A 12,015-nucleotide genomic window follows, 5' to 3' on the forward strand; every position below is an offset into this window, starting at 1 on the left:
CGCTAACATCATTGTGCATTAATAAACTTGATAAGAATTATTAAAGGAGTGCTAATCCTGTCTGAGAGAGGGAAATAGGACAAAATGCTTTGAGAACCTGCAGTAGAGCTGAGTCCAGGAAGTGAAATACAACGAACAGTAATTGACCGTGCGGCAGTAAATGCGGGAAAATGCATCCCTTGCACGAATTCACCGTTACAGAAAATACCGGAAAATGCATGCTTTCGACTGGTTAATACCAGTGAACATAACGTTGGAATGCGCAAAATGGCTGTAAATGGCAGAATACATGTTGTTTTCCATAGATTAACCGAACAACAATAAAAGGTAAAACGCCTGAAAATGCGTTTTCACGAAATTTCTCGAATTCACTATTGCGGAAAAACGTTGGAAAATGCATGCTTTCGACTGGATAATTCTTGTGAACATTTCGTTCACCGGGCGTAAAATGGTTGCGAACAAAAGAAAACATGGCATTTTCTATGCGTTATACGAACTGCAAACTCTGGAAAATATTATGTTTTCCCGTATTTACACACATTAACCTTCCCGGAAAATGCGTGTTTTCAGCTGTTAACTCCGGTGAATACGTTGTTGTTCACTCGGAAAATGCCAATGAACGAAAGGAAAACACGCTGTTTGCCATGTGTTAACCGAACGGTTAATGCCGGAAAATGAATTGTTTACCTGCATTTACCGCAAAGGAAAACTACCGAATAATGGAACGAATACTGGGATTCACCGATGCGAAAACGCGCAGAAAACGTCGGATTTTCCGTAGGCAAAACACGGGAAAACGATAGTAAATTGCCACGTTTTCCGTAAATTCAACCTTCGTTTTCCGTACGGTGAACGCTTGTTTTTTTGAACTTTCATGAAATAACAATTAAGCGGCCCCCACGCAGGCTGGCTTATACTCCCTGACAGTTAATGCTAACATAACCATTAACGGGCGTTTGAGAAAAGCTTGGTAAGAGGAATAATGACTTTTCCATCCTTTAAATGTGACAAACAAGTAAACTTGCAAACAAAGGTGGCCCATCAATGTTGGATTAGCGGCAACTGAATGACATAAGTCTTAAGTTTACCTCACCTTTGCGGTGGACATTAGTTCGAATAATTCATCGCAGCATCTTTGTCCAGTTGATGAAGCATTCTAAACAAGGTGATTCATTTAAAAACTAAGATTTTTAAAGAGTCACTAAAGTTAACTGGAGCTTTCTGTGGTGAAAAAGTGCGACAGGAAAAATGCTTAATGAAAATCTCCGATCTCCAGAAGATTTAATGCTTGTTCACTATTGCGAGAATATTTTTTTCAGACATAGAAACTGTCATCAACTTTTTTTGTGGAACAGATGTTGTTTTCAATTTATTTAAAATCTGTTTTACACCTTAAATTTAATAAAGAAGTAAACATGTTTTTCCATTGGGAAATATTCTGTAGCGCAATTCAAAATTCTTTAAACAGAGGACAGATTTTAAGGTCATTGTAAAATAAAGGAGTTTTCGAGGGAAAAAAAGTTGTCACGGTTTCTGCCGATTTTACTTTTCAACCATTGAAGGTGTTTATATTAAGTTAATCTTCTGTAACCCTTGAAGATAATGTAAATTTGGCCAGAAATCTTAAATTCCTGGCGGTTTGAGAAACATTGCTTCCAAACTTGACTTTTTTGCTTTTATTGTGGAATAAGATCGTTCGGTACAGAACATCCCTGCACGTGTAAACAATTACTTTAAAGTTTTCAATCAAAGACTTTCAATGATATCTAATTAGACTTTGATGAATTCAGAAATTTGTTCAAAATTGTGAATTATGTACATCTACGAACGTAAAAAAGAAAAAATCATGATATTTTGGTAATTTGAAACCGAACTTTAAGAACGTGAAGTGCATGGTTTTCCGTTTGTTTTTAAGTTATCAAATTTAAGCTCAGAATAAATCTTATTTTCAAGGTTTGACTTACATCATCCAAACTTTTAAGTAAAAAAATCATTTTACGTGCGATAAATTATACTTGTTAGCGTTTTTGGAAAAATCGATAAATTTTTCCTTGTTTTCGTTTTCTTTAAGGGCCTGCTCGATCATCTTCTAATGTAAATTATCTGACAAGTATCTTCGTTAAATTTTCCTAGCCTAGCAAATCTCCTTGACTTTTCTTTTTGTCAATTTGCAAAACAAGCAAACAATTTCTTCTTCACTAATGCACTGGTCTTGAGTAGAACACCGCCCACATGCAGTCCAAGTTGAATCAATTGGCGAGTCTCTCTGATCAATTTTAGTCCGACCCATCAGTTGTAATCACTTGCTGGAATTTTCTTTCGATTATCGAGAAGAGCACGCAAATTTAGCGATTCACTGCAATCAAACTTACAATTTAAATGATAAACGCCTTCGTCTTAAATCCTAAAACACGAGAGCTACTATATTTGGTCTGGAGTAAATTTTAGAAGTAAAAACAGTCGCGAGATAAGATGCTTGGTATTTATCACTAGACAAACGAACAACGATTTTACATCAAGGCTAGCTAAGAATGAGTTTAGGATGAAAGTGAAAAAGCAACGGGCTTCTAACAATTAACGGAAAATACAAAAGTAAACTATGAATAATGTTTCCTTCTAGTTCACACTTTATCTAAATTAAAAGTACGCCTTAGCCACCTTTGTGACAAGAAACAATCTTTCGATGATTGGAGGTAGTCGTAATAGCTCTGTCATATGATGGAAGTTATTGCTAGATAAATTTTACTTTTAAATTTGAGCCTGTAAGAAGCAGAATCTTTTTACTGCAGTGTACCAGCAGCCACAGAGGTAAATGACCAAATTCCAAAGCATTCAAAAATGTTAGAGAAAGAAATTTCGTTAAATGACACTCTTAAGACTAGATTCACCAAGAAGGATCGAAAACAGCTGTATTTTTGGCTGTGGTTTACGAGAAAATCCGTTAAGGTACGTTCGAGTTCTGAGTTAAGTTTTAATGAAGAAAGGTGTTAATGAGAGGCAGTTACTACCAGGCACAGAAGGCTGCATAAAAGACTTGTGAATCATTTTAAGTTTTGGATGTTTACCGTGATCGGCAACTAATCAAAAACTTGTTTACCAGTTTTATTATTCGCAACTAAGTGATATAAGAGTTATATAAACACAATAGGAGCAAATTAACTTTCCCGTGAATGTATGCAGGACTTAAATGTCTTGCAGCTGCCACTTGTAAACGTGTCATTAACATCTGATTTTAAATCGCCAGTCAAATCTGAAAAAAGAAAAAAAAATTGGAACAAGTAACCACAAGTTATTGTTATTTTCACTGGTTTCTGCTCTTTTCAAGCTGTGGAATATGAAGTTACCATTCATTCCGTTCACCAAGCCTATCCTGAGTGAGAGATTGAGATTTCGTCAGTCCTTTCACCCCGGCATCCGGAGTTGATACAGTGAGTTGCCAAGGTGCCATTTATCTTCTCAACATTTACTCACTTAGAGTCTTTAAAATGGCATCCTTGTACAAAAAATGAGAGTTCTGCAAACTTCCTAATTAAAACTTGATGTCCGAAAAATGATGGATATTCACAGTTTTCCGAGGCCCTTCCGTCATTTATTTGAGCCAACAGGCATTAATTCTCATTAAAGCTTTTCTGCCAAATCCGATGAGAAATGATTAAGACGCTCATTAAGTCATGATTCTCCTGAAAATCGCAGATATAAATGATCGTGTTCTCGTCAAAGAGAATGCAACACAAACCAACTGTTCTCAGTTACTGCTCGATTGGAATCTCCTTTTGATTTGGAAATATGAAGAGCACATTTTCCTTGATGTTTCTAGCGCTAGTTTTATTGTCTTTTGTAAGCTGGGGAAGAACATTCACACCCAACATGAATTGTCCTGCACACGTGTGCCCAAGACGAAAACTGGCGCGAAAATTCAGTGATCAACAGGTAAGACGTTAAACTTTTATCTTCAACAGCGCAGTACTCATTCTATTTCGTTTGTTTCGTCTTTGCGAGCAAACATATGAAGCATTTATTGCATTTTATGCAAGCAAAGAGGAATTGCTAAGTTGAACGCGCACCATTTTTATTCTTTTGGGTAACTTGGGAGACGTTAGGTAGCCGCGAGTTTCAATTTAGCTCGATGTATATTTTTATTGAAAATTATCATTTTATCATGGCTCATGGGTCGTAGAAAACGCTTGTGGACAAAGAGTTCATTCAGGTTTTTTACAGAATGAAATAGTTCTTGCCCATTCGATAAAAAAGAATATAAGCATGCCATAAATAAGCAGTACCCATGGCTTGGAAAATTATAAGCACTTTAAAATCTCTGATTAAATAATGTCGATCAACATCCTGACCGTTGTCGAGATTCATCGAATTTTTTCTTCTCATATTTTTTAGTTAGGAAATTGTTCGCCAAAGTGAAGAGGTATAGTTTTCTGTCAGATTCCCTGAATAAACAATGGACTAAAAATTACTTTATTTCTGGCAAAATTCACACATATGGACAAAAACGAAACTGACGAATATCTCGCCGGCTTGGATCCGAACCTCCGAGCTAGCTAGCCAATCAGTGCCCTCTAAAAGCATTAAATATCTATGTGGTATATAGACTTACATCAATTATTGTTTTAACCAGGAGGATTTTATAAAGGCATACTGTGACAAAGTCCGTCCGTGTAACATGGCAAACGGAAAACGAAGTCTTCTTCGCGAAGAAGCTCCACTTGAGAGGGACCGGAAACAACTCTGACCTGGAGGCTAATGCCCCATTCACACCAAAGCTTAAACATGTTTAAAAGTTGTTTTGTTAAACACAGTTTAATTTTTTTTTTCTTCATAGAAACTATTTAACCGAATATTTTTGACTTGAATGTAGCACATTGGAAATGCAAGTTAGCAAGTACTTGAATCCAATGGAAAATCAAGTTTTTCAGTTCTCTGTTTATAATTTTCATTCAATGAAAACCAGTTTAACAAAACATGTTTTGCTGGTGTGAATGGGGTATAAGATGACCATCACTATAGTTGGAGGAAGGTCGAAATTTATTTAGACGACTGGATATTTTCTTTAACTTATGTATATGATAAAAAAAGATGATGTGAATATTTGTGTCTGTAATTATAAACGTGAGATAGTAAATTGTGAGGACCAAGCATCCCTTTTAAAACTTCAGTCACGAGTATCTAATAAAGGACCGATTCTATTTCTTGAATAAATTTATCAAATCAATTGTCGAAAGCTTATATATGGATAACGCATTTTTAACTATTATTTTGTTGACCAGATTTTGCGTTCCACCATCGACTTTACTTTTAAATAGCCAACTGTTTTGCCTTCTCTAAGTTAAGTTACGTTAGTTGTTGGATTGTTTGAGTGGATTGCGTACGCTTACAAACCAAAGAGCTCTTTCACAAGAGTCAAAAACTTATTTCATCGAAATGACGGATGAAACTTACAAACAGCTGAATATAATATTGCACAGAATATTTATACTAGCAATCAAGTTGCATTCCTTTATTCATATATATATCCTATTAAGTTTCATTTTGGCCAGCTCTGTCTCATCTGGAAAAAAAGAAAAGAATTGAAATTTGTGTCTATGCTCTATGGTCAGTCACACATACAAACATACACCCACGCACCCACACTTCCGAGTGTCCCCAATAGGGTTCTTCAATCCCGCGATGCCGACGAAAATTTTTTATCAAAACCGTAATCCCGACGGTCTATACCGGCCAATCCCGATCCCGATCGTACAATTTTGTCTAAGCCCATTTCCTTAGAAGGGCCTTTCCGGTGGGTGATGGTTTTCTTAACCAGCATTGATCCGTTGAAGTCTATGGTCACCGTAAGGCGTCAGGTTACCAAAATGACGATATCGTTAACGTTCATTTTAGAAGTTTTCAAAGTCTTGCACGAATAACGTACGCTAGTCACAATAACGACCTCCCTTCATTAACCTTCGATCACGGACAAACGTATTGGTACAGGCAGGTCCGTATCAAAGAAACGAATAACAATTTTTAACAACTGCATAAAACACAAAAGGTCACGGCAATCCCGTAATTCCATTACAACGGAGATAAATCAGCCTCTTGTTCCAAGATGGAATGTCATCATCATCACTCGGGGAATCGTACTCCAATATTCCATCTCCCTCTTCGTCTTATTTTACACCGTTTTCTTGCTGCTCCTCGAGCCCGAGCATTCGAGGCTGACCGGTTCGAATCCGGCTGAATTTCTCTCTGATAGAGGTAAGACGGGAAGTTCCAGCTCTTGCCATCGTTGTTTCCTGTCTGACAGAGAGCTGACGCACTGCTGCAACAAATGTTTACGCCCAGTCCCTCATCTTCCGTATGCTCTGTGGTGCCATCGGCACAGGTGGTAACGGTTGATATACCGGTATGGTCGACAGGAACCTGGCACGTTCGGGCACAAGATACCAAGAATTTGGATTTGTAAAATATTACGCCGCCCAATGGGTTGTCCTCATTAAGCCTCTTTTAGCTACATTTCCAAAGTTACTTGGGTAGTCTAACACCATGAAGAGTTTATCTTTGTGATGCACAACAGAGAGAATATTCTTCGCATCTTGTGTCATGTAACTCAACAGGTTAAGAGCATCATATCGGTATAATTCTGAGACTTTTATAATTCTGAGGTTTTTCAAAGCCGTTAAGCATATCAATTGACGCAGCAGTCTTAGATGCCACGTTACCCTGTGGGCCATTGAGGATTTTTGATAAATTGGCAACTTCGCCTATGACATATTTTCATTCCCACGCAATAACTGAAGAGTATCGCTGAGCAGCCCGACTGCCTCTTGAATGAAAGAACCTGTACGCCTGGTGCTTTTCATGACTGAGACATCCCGGTTCTCGGTTCGTTTAAGTGATTATTTCCCGAGTCCCGCTCTTCAAAATTGCTGATTCCCGCGTCCCGTTCATAATAGCAATCCCGCATCCCGCTCCCTTCTTGCCATAAATTCCCGGATCCCGGCCTTCAAATGAGCCTAATCCAGCATCCTGAAAAACCTACTGAAGACCCTCACTTCCGTTACATTGTGATCAATAGTCATTGCTTTAGCAACCAGTGGTAAGCACACGTCTTCGGTTGTATTTCAACAAAAATCTAATTCGATGATACATATTTATTATAGTCTTGCAAAGCTTTTGAGTAGTATACCATAGAATCCCTCGAGTCACTTGTCTTTTCTAGGTTGTGGACACGAGCCGTAAAGAGCATACCAGTGGAATATAGGAGACGACGGGAACATTTCGTGACACACCAAGAGTGTTATAAACTAGCATCCCCTCAAGGGAAAGTGGTAATATTCCTAGCCGCCTCATGCTACAGAAATCCGGATGAGGTCATACAGTAAAGGTACACCTGGCTTGTAAAACATAAGCCATTCACTCCTGCTATCTAGCTCAATTGCAATTCTCCTTACTGCCCGACGCGCAAATTTCCTGTAAAAATTTGAGTCATTTCACACATTTTGGCCGCGATTGCGCGTTGAAATTTATCACTCACAATGCCAAGCGACTCAGAATATAGCGAGTAACTTGAATTAGGTTTCCATTTCGAACCATGCAGTCATTTTACAAGTGGCGCCTTTGCTGATCGTGAATAAAATAAAAATAATTGCTTTTTACTATCTAAACGTAATCTGCAGAAATTTGTTGTAACCTCAGAATAGTTTTTTTTTTACACATATCAAAGAAACGAAAACCAGGAAGAAACATTTGGTTTCATATGCAATTTAATTGATTTCTAATCCCTCTCAATTAAAGTTCCCTCTTAGTGATCCCTCTTATTGCACCCTCCAATTACATCTTATAACAAAAAAAGTCAGAGGTAATTCACCTTTGGCTTTTGATGGCGTTCAGGGTCTGATTGCAACCGAGATCGTGCGCGTAAGAGGGAAATCAGTTAACGATAGGGCATTTTTTGCCATGTAAAATATCGCTATCGCCCTTTTCTCTCTTCGCCTCTTTCCCCCCTCCTTAAACCCAACGACATAACTTAAGTTTGTGAGTATGAGCCACCTCTCCTCCCTGGTGGGTAAGGCCAACTCTATGGCCATAATTATAAAAACTCTGAACATAACTTAATTTAAAGTCTTTTTAATTCTATCTGAAGCTAACATCGACTACAAGTTTATTTTTTTCTTACTACAACTATTTTGATATTATTACGCAGTATTTTAAAGACGATTCCTTGATTCTCAATCTGTCGCCTCCATTCTGCAGGATAGTTTCAGCATCAGTCTCTCTCTTACGACCCTCTTTTTCAATCTGGTAATATCTGCTGGTATGGCGCTGAGAGTGAAAATAATACAGATAATTGAAAATTAACGAGAAATGTCCGGCATTCGAACATGACGATAAAACAGTTTCAGGGTGAGTCACGTGAGTCAGGAAAAAGGTAAATTCCATAACGAAAGGTAAAACTTTGGTGTTATCTAGAAAGCGGGAGGTTTTAGATAAATGGAAGATGGCACCAGTTTTCTAGCTGAAACAAAACAGAATAGCTCTTAATATTTGACTGACAAAAAATGGCTAACGCAGGTTTAATGGCGATGCAGTGACTCAAACAGATAGATACTCCGTGCTCCATGATTGGTCGAAGACAATGATCTGTCACAGCACTCTTATAATTCTTTGCGGGACTTCAAACTGAAATGGGGATGTCTTTCAAAAAAGTACACTCAAAAGTACACGAGATATTTACATACTGTAAATAGTCAAGAAAACAAGGCTGAGTCGGCGGCCAGAAACTTGCTTTAAAATAAGAACAAATGGATTATAACAATCAGGCACCACAAGCTATTTTAGCAAAAATAAAAAAAATTTGAGGGGATACTTATGCTTTAATGAGTACGTTACAGCTTACGATGGCCTTGACCACTTCACCACTTCGCCGTTATCGTTTAGAATGTTCAACACATTGGTTAACCAATACTTTAGCTCAAGCAAATTTTAAGGCCGATCGTTGATTGCATTAAGTTATGTCAAGTTAATGTTTGAACTACAATTGTTCATAATTCATTTTTTACCTTTATCTGACGATCATCAGGGCCACTTACATCGCCCTTGGGCTTTGTCATGTAAGGTGAAAAACCATCCACTTCTCGGAAAAAGCAAGTTACCAGAATCAAACCTTCCAGGGCCAGAATTATTGTGTTCATCTTGGCTTGGTAGTGGAAGTCGCTCTAAGCAAGAGGAAAAATTGATCCTCCCTTTTCATGCCACGTCGTTTGATGAGCATTGTAGCGCATTTTTATAAGAATGTTCTCTAACTGTTATTCATTGCTGTCACTGTGAAGAGAGAAAGTTTGACTTATGTTGTCAAAACTTGGATTAAAAGGCTGTAAGTAACGTCCTTAGAGCTAACAATAGATTTGAATTTCTTGAAGAAACTAAAAACAGGTGCAGAAAAAAAAGAAGAAAAAAAAGGTATTGACAGAAAAAGGAAACAAAGGTGAAAATGGAAATCTTGGGAGCGCTCAGATCCAACGCCATACTTACCATCCTGAAGTTCCGCTACCAGCAATATAACTTAAAACACATCATCTAGTAAACAAAAGAGTCTGTTTTCAGACTTTCAACGAAGGAATTACTGGACTAACGTTCTATTATTTGCATTGATTTAGAGGACAAACGGATGTACAGAAGGACGGACGGTTAGGTCGGACATGTAGTCTAATAGATGGACGGAAAGACAGACAAGAAACAGCCAGACAGACAAAATATTGAATTCGAAGTAAAGGGCAGAAACAAATTTCTGTGAACGTTAATGATAGGATCTAAGTAACGACTTTTTGCGTCTTTGACAGTTTCAGCGTTACAGCGGAAAATTGCTTTTAATTGAAATACTAGCTTTAAAACTAAGTTAATAATATTAATACTTATGATATTGTATTTATTTCCATTATTTATTTACTTTTCACTTCAAGGCTTTAGACTCTTTACTGGTGTTTCAAGTCGCCTCCGAGTCGTGTCAGCATCTCAGTTTACATTTAAGATTCATCCATAAATTCGATCGAGAAGATGGGGTAAAATGGATTTGGAAAATTTTTCAGGTTTAATGAACAGAAATGATAACTACCAGTTGAAAATTTTGAATTTCTTTTTTGATCACGCACTGAATTTCGTGTAGCTGTCTCCAGTCGTGACAAGAAAGACATCTGTGGTCTGTGCTAAGGAAATGGAAACATTGGCAAAATTAGTCGATAACGAAATCCACAAAGGCGTTGTAGATAAGATTTCGTTTCCTCGACTTGTTCAATATTACTTCCCCGTCAAATGGCGCTTAATTAACGCCCAATTGCATTTTGACCTATTTTCCGCAACTAATACATCGTTAATTGCAAAGCCAACGATTTTTTTAATTTTCCCGAGAGGTTGGAAAACTCAACTCGAAAAAATTCTCATTGACTGTATTTAGTACTCACACATGATTCCTATCTGAACTTCCAAATGCCATTCGGAGAATGTCGTCAAAGGCGTTATTCCTGCATTAAATGTATTTATGTACACGTTATATATAATTGTAAACTTGTTTCTTTGTTGTAGTACGATTTAAAACAAACTTAAATTTTATATCATGACGAATAAGCACACAAGAACTTCACTTAGCTTTAGTGAAAGGTAATATTGATATTTAACATACAATGCACATTATGTATATATTTCAGATTGAGCGCGGGGTTAGTTCTATATTTAGAATCTTGCACTAGTGGTAAATCTTTTTTCGGCTCAAAACTTATTTTTGTTTCGCGTTTTAGGCAGGTGATCATCGCTTAGTCTTATCCATTCCTAGATGGTTGAGCATGTTTAACTAAAAGAGATAGACTTGCCGAAGAAGCCATGCAGGCTGGCGAATTTGAAAATATTTTGAGATTCAACTTTAACCTCAAACCAAATTTTCCATCAACGCTTGTGAATTTAGCAGCTGTGGAATGACATATGAAGTGTCTTGCGTTGCACGCAGAGCGGTGGCGTTGTCAGGATTCTTTCCGAAAACGGAAGATCCCACAGTAAGTTTGGCACGGGTCGGATGTTTTGTCACATTCAAAAGGTTTTTGATAGCAGATGAAATATTATAGATCGCGAATACTATTACCAGAACGGATGTAACGAAGAAGGCGCCAAGATGTATAGGCTAGTGCAATAGAAGCATTTCGTTAGAAATAACACAGAGTGAAGACGAGGAACTGCTGGAAATTACTGAAGGTTGTCGATTGCCGAATTTTGATTTGTTTGCGCAAGATTCTCTAGTACGTAATGAAGTTAGAAGACATAAACTGCTGGACCGATCAAATCTCCAGTTCCAAACATACGACTGACTCTAACCAACATATATTTCTCCAGTATGGTTTGAGTCTTTGTCACTCAACTGTCATTAATGAATTAGGTTTTGAAACCAATATAAAATTATTCTTGCTTTGTGCTTATAAGCAGTTGTATGGAGTTGAAACCCAAGCTAAAAGTTACAAACTAAAGTTGTTTGGTTATCGGGGGCCAACGAGGTTCAAAGTATTGAGTTATCATGAATATTCTTGCCCGTAATAAAAAAGTAAATGAGAGGTTCTTTTGGGACGTGACGTCGCTTCCTTTTTAGTACTGAGTCGCGTTTTCCAATTTAATACTGTGTTTCATACATAATCCATTGCTAAGAACTCAACGAATGCTTATGAAGTCCTGTACGTTTCATTTGCACCGATAGTAAAATAGGATCTACCCTCGAATGATACTTGTGATTTAGTTTCTGAAATATAAGGATAACGAAAGGATGGCCTTGGAATAGGAAAATAAAGAATCTTTCATCAACTCTCAAGGGCGTCAAAAGTTTCATTAGCTGCTTCACAAATTAAAAGCTGTTATATTTTTCGGTCCTTTCGTACACGTTTATCAAACAAGGAAAAATGAAATTTTATCAATCGGAAACATTGAAACGTTATCTTGATTTCATATCAAGCCAGTAATTAAACTTTTTTTGGATGTGCCTTTACGCGGAAT

At 37.4% G+C, this 12,015-nt stretch overlaps 1 protein-coding gene and 3 long non-coding RNA genes across 4 annotated transcripts in view; 2 read left to right on the plus strand and 2 right to left on the minus strand.

Moving 5' to 3' along the window:
• Positions 1 to 46, plus strand: part of LOC149047743 (uncharacterized) — a 3,132-nt gene extending 3,086 nt beyond the window's left edge. Inside the window, exon 4 of the mRNA XM_089198717.1 lies at positions 1 to 46. This exon is cut by the window's left edge and continues 1,453 nt beyond it. The gene's annotated coding sequence lies outside the window, so the exon portion shown is untranslated.
• Positions 47 to 1,661: 1,615 nt separating this feature from the next.
• On the minus strand, positions 1,662 to 4,745 carry LOC113673999 (uncharacterized). The gene is made up of 2 exons (XR_016184786.1): positions 4,607 to 4,745; positions 1,662 to 3,250 (listed from the first exon to the last, which is right to left on the minus strand). It is a non-coding gene; the product is annotated as an uncharacterized LOC113673999 (long non-coding RNA).
• On the plus strand, positions 3,579 to 5,219 carry LOC149047744 (uncharacterized). The gene is made up of 2 exons (XR_016184785.1): positions 3,579 to 3,930; positions 4,628 to 5,219. It is a non-coding gene; the product is annotated as an uncharacterized LOC149047744 (long non-coding RNA).
• A 2,883-nt stretch (positions 5,220 to 8,102) lies between these two features.
• Positions 8,103 to 9,287, minus strand: LOC149047745 (uncharacterized). Its single transcript, XR_016184787.1, has 2 exons — positions 9,051 to 9,287; positions 8,103 to 8,313 (listed from the first exon to the last, which is right to left on the minus strand). It is a non-coding gene; the product is annotated as an uncharacterized LOC149047745 (long non-coding RNA).
• Between the last annotated feature and the right edge of the window lie 2,728 nt (positions 9,288 to 12,015).

The sequence above is a fragment of the Pocillopora damicornis genome, chromosome 3 (genome assembly GCF_964200805.1).
Source record: "Pocillopora damicornis chromosome 3, jaPocDami1.2, whole genome shotgun sequence".
Classification (NCBI taxonomy): Eukaryota; Metazoa; Cnidaria; class Anthozoa; order Scleractinia; family Pocilloporidae; genus Pocillopora; species Pocillopora damicornis.